Source organism: Pundamilia nyererei, unplaced genomic scaffold (genome assembly GCF_000239375.1).
Source record: "Pundamilia nyererei isolate P.nyererei 1_Seehausen unplaced genomic scaffold, PunNye1.0 scaffold00144, whole genome shotgun sequence".
NCBI lineage: Eukaryota > Metazoa > Chordata > Actinopteri > Cichliformes > Cichlidae > Pundamilia > Pundamilia nyererei.
Genome location: NW_005187545.1, coordinates 1,653,063 through 1,657,883, shown reverse-complemented (window position 1 = coordinate 1,657,883; position 4,821 = coordinate 1,653,063). Strand labels below are relative to the sequence as shown.

Below are 4,821 nucleotides of genomic sequence, written 5' to 3'. Positions count from 1 at the left end.
TAATTTACATCTGGAGAGTGTGGAGCTATTAAAAAAACCCTGAAAAAGTGTTGAAATCAACACTTTGATAGCGATACTTAATTCACCTTTTTTTTTTAAAAAGTGAACATTTGCTGAGTGTAAAATTTCTACAGATCTCGGTGTGTAGTGTGTTGTTTTGTGGGACTCTGTGCTTCATATGCAATCTGAACTCTAGTACAGATACAGAGCCAATCCGGCACGCGGCCATGGGTGCACAGGGTAGGCGCTGCTAGAGGCTTTCCGTTAACTGCGCACGCGCGGTGCAACCCCTTCCGCGCTTGCTGCAGCTGCAGCTTTCCGCTCAGTGCTCTACCTTCTGGCACAGCATCACATTTGTTCACCATAGAGCTGGGTTGAGCTGAGCTTTCCTTCCCTTCCCTTGAGAGTTCGTTCCTTGCGTGGACAGATGTCTACCGAGCCATTTCCTCTCCTTGTTCCCAGCCTTTGTGATTCCTCGTCTGCAGAAAACGTTCGCGCTCCTGTGACTGGTGAGTACGTGAAGATAGAAACGGGCGGTTTCTGTGGAGCTGCTGCTTCGTAGGTCATGGTAGCTAGCTTGCGAGCGTTAGTTAGTTATTCATTTCTTGGGCCTACTCGGGAACGTGGCCGGGCACCTCCTCCTGGTTAGCTTTCACTAGCAAACCCCCTTTGAGGTGTTTCAGCTAGACACTGTTTATGTACGGTGGGCGCGAATGTCAAGCTAGCTATCGGAGCTAGCAAAAGCTCTCATATGCTCATATGCTTCAGTTGGAGCTGTTTAAGCATTTGTTAGTGCAAAAGTAAGTTGGCAAAACATTGTAGCTGTGTTTGTTAGCAGTGCGTCCAGCATTAGCAAACCAACTTACACAGGTAACGCTATTATTCTTATATTACTTAGTAACGACCCTGTCAGTGTGCATATTTATGCTCACCTTGCATTGAGTGTCTTGGCTGTGGTTGATCTTCTTGTTTATAGTCCGATAATGCAAGCAGCAAGTCAGACTGGCCTCCTCATGCTTGAACTTCAAATATTCAAAATATTCATAACATGATTATGTGTCATTACTTTAATTAATAACATTTTTAAAGTTATTGTGTTGCACATAGAGGAAACACTTTATGGTTCATGTTTCCCTAGAATTAATATCATATCAATGACATTAACCTTTTTTGTTTTTGAGTGAAATCTGTGGCAGTTTTTAGGTTTCATCCATTCTTTGCCACATAAAAATGCACATTAAATTAAAGCTCAGTACAGAAAGTAAGGAAACTTCTTTGGTTAATTATTTGTTTGTTTTAATGCTTCTTGGCAATAAATCTGATATTGTTGGAAAGCATATTTATTTTCCCTTAAATGGTGCCATATTTAAATGGGGCGACCATGGCTCAGGGGGTTGGGAATCGCATCTGTAACCGGAAGGTCGCCGGTTCGATCCCTGGGCTCTCTGTCCTGGCCGTTGTGTCCTTGGGCAAGACACTTTACCCTACTTGCCTACTGGTGATGGCCAGAGGGGCCGATGGTGCGATATGGCAGCCTCGCTTCTGTCAGTCTGCCCCAGGGCAGCTGTGGCTACAACTGTAGCTTGCCTCCACCAGTGTATGAATGTGAGAGTGAATGAATAGTGGTATTGTAAAGCGCTTTGGGTGCCTTGAAAAGCGCTATATAAATCCAATCCATTATTATTTGTTTGGAAATTGCATTTGCGGGTTGAGCAGCAGAGTTGAGTATATAAGTTGCGCCCGTGGGGAAAAAAACGTGCCAAACCTAGTCTGGGACTGATGAGAAGATGTCATCTAAGATGACAACATCACAGAGCAGGGTTTATCAGAGACTACTTCCACAATTTAGAAGTGAGAGGATCCCTGCAGTTCTGGCCTCAACCTCACCGAGCACTATTGAGATCAGCTTGGGCGTATTGTCGTGCTAGAGTGACCAACACAACTGTATAGAGATTGACAGACCACGTGACTTTCGCCCATTGCATGCTGGGAACTCGTGGAAAAACAATTCAAGTACCGCATCAAATGCGAGCATTTGCAGCACCGCAAAACGTTCATTCTCCGGTTCCAATACCTTCTTGCTTTTTCTTTGCCCCCCCCCCAAAAAAGGAATGTACAAAACGAAGGAGAACAATGCCGGTCCGTACAAAGACAGACTTGATGAAAAGTCAAAGAAAAGATACGAGGAAAAAATCAAAGGAGTGAAAGGTTTAGACCCTTACGAGCACACAGAGTGGACAAAAGACGTTAGCGTGCTGCCCAACTTTCACCATGCTCATATTTATAATTATACGGTTCTTGGAGTGAGTGCATGCACTCATGAAGTTTTTAGTAACTTCAGGTCACTGCAACAAGCCCAGGTACAGTTTACCGACGGATGGGTGCAGGACCTTGAAATGCACCGTGTAGAACGAAAGACCATCGTACATATTGTAAGTTTACCAGTCTCACAAATCGTCTTCATAAATACACATTCGTTAACAGTTTATTAATAGGACCTTTGAGCTCAACGGTAATTAATTAGTAGTGGAAATAATTTCTGGTAGCGTTACAGAAATGTAGCAGTGACAATAATGTTGTATGCTGTAATCCTACTGCGCAATTAGTGATACAAAAAATTGTTTTATCCTGTGAATAAAAGTATATGTTTTTGTCAATGTACCATAATAACAGAAGCGAAACGCAATATTGTGTCAGGACAATTCATTATTTATGCACAATAAACAAAGGAGCATAGCGCGACAATTTCTGTTCAGCGCCAGACTTGCTTGTAACCTATATCACCAATTATGTTATGAAAAATGACGTATTAACTACTACAAAACACTGACCTTTGTGGGAATGCTTGGAGCAGACTAACCTGTGAGCTGGAGTGTTCTGAGACGTTATATTTGATCTTTGATGGGCTGCAATCCAGGCCATCCGTCGCCTCTTTGTTACTTCGGAAACATGGCTCGAACAATTTCTCTTCAATGACGTAATCCGATAACAACCGATCTCTTTACCCGTCGGCTTCCCGTGGCTGTCATACAACCGGCTATTGCAGTTAATAATACAGCAGCTTCTTGCCATTTTTTTGTGTTTCTTTTTATTGCTGTGTAACTGATTTCAATTGAAAGCCTGCGTGCGCTAGTACCTCTTGCCACGAGTTCCCAGAATTCTTTGCGGTTTTACCCCTGAATGACGTCACATTTTCAATCTCTATTGGCTGACTATCCCTCGCAGCTTTCTATTATCTTTGCCACATCAGTGTTTTGATTTCTGTAAAAACTGTAAAAAGCTGTAGGTGAAGTAGAGTGACAAATTCTTGGCAAGAAACATTTTTGCAACCCTAAATATCCCAGCATTGCCAGTATAAATGCACAGCTATTTGGTCCATAGAAGTGCGATCACTTGTGACTTAAAATAACATTTTTGATATGGCAGCAAGGTTAAGAAAGTGTTTGAAGCTTAAGGCAAAGTAACAATAAAAATGTTGGAGTCAAACAAATCTTTAAGAACACAAAATATGGTAAACAAAATAAAGGTAACAGCAGCTACAAATGATTGGTGTGAAAATTCAGTAAGTGACTGTCATCACTGTCTTCTTTCAACTGCTCTCTTTACAGCTTGCGACAGCAGATCATCTGCCTTCATCTATCCCTAGCATACTCTTCTGTTGCATCAACCCGCTGTACGTTGTCTTTTACTACATGCCTCTTTTCTGCGTGGTTTGCAACTCCATCTTTAACATCCTTTGTCCAGTATATCTACTGTCACTCCTCTGCACATGTCCAAAACATCTCAGCCTTTTCTCCTTTGCTAACTGCTCTATCTGAGCTGCCCCTCTAACATATTCATTTTAAATCTGGTCCACCCTGGTCTCTCACAGTGAAAATCTTAACATCTTCATCCCAGCTTCCTGTATACATCATAGAGGTCTCACTACCTTCTCTTTCACTCTCGGTGCTGTCCTTCTATCACAAATCACCCCTGGCACTCTCTTCTTCACCTGTTTTGCACACATTTCATTGCTTTCAGCCAATTTCGGCTACTCCCGTATTGCCACAGCAGGTAGCTATCCATGTTTGACTTGGCAGATTTTAATGCCAGATGCCCTTCCTGATGCAGAGACCCTAAAGGATTTGTCTCCTCCCCGGACATTGTCCATCACTTTGCATTTTGCAAATCATAGAACACTTTATGTTGGTTTCTCCTTTAATTTATCACCCTATCTGTATCAGCTAAGAGCTTTTTTTTTCTTTTTTAAAAATATTTGGGTAGTGTAAAATTAATGATGGGACCTGTGTTGATTTGCATTACATGTGAGTGGCTGTGAGTGAGTGCAGTTTATCGCATGACCAAACATGCAGCCATCTGGTTTTGCTCAGCCGCACAGCTTTGTTGAGGCTCTCCCAGTTGGGCATGCTTCAGAGGCAGAATCACAGTATCACAGGTCTGCACATTTTTTTCCTGCTGTCAGGAGTAAGTGGAAATGCACCTCTTCATGCCAGTGGAAATGAGGGTCAGTCTGTAGCTTGAGGACCTGATCCCATTTCTGCAGAAAGACCTGATAGATTCTTCTGCAGTCCCTCCAATCTAGGGCATGCTTCATCTGCTCTGTAGAATGAGGTGTTGGGAGGAAAGACCTCTGCAAAAGGCAGCTCTGTCCAAGCGTGTCTTTTACCACGTATTTTTTTATGGTTTCAAATGTATCACTTTTTTTTGGAGTAGACATGATAAAGCATTAATATAGTTTGGTCATAGTCACTAACATCCCAAATGACAATGGGCCTCATTAATAGTGTTTCCTATATTATTGTTTTTCCCTTTTATTCATAT

At 42.3% G+C, this 4,821-nt stretch overlaps 1 protein-coding gene across 1 annotated transcript in view; it reads left to right on the top strand.

The window, feature by feature from the left end:
* Positions 1–257: 257 nt before the first annotated feature.
* The window catches only part of LOC102199592 (zinc finger protein Xfin), a 9,758-nt gene continuing 5,194 nt past the window's right edge, over positions 258–4,821 (top strand). Inside the window, exon 1 of the mRNA XM_013913666.1 lies at positions 258–509. The gene's annotated coding sequence lies outside the window, so the exon portion shown is untranslated. The remainder of the gene's footprint in view (positions 510–4,821) is intronic.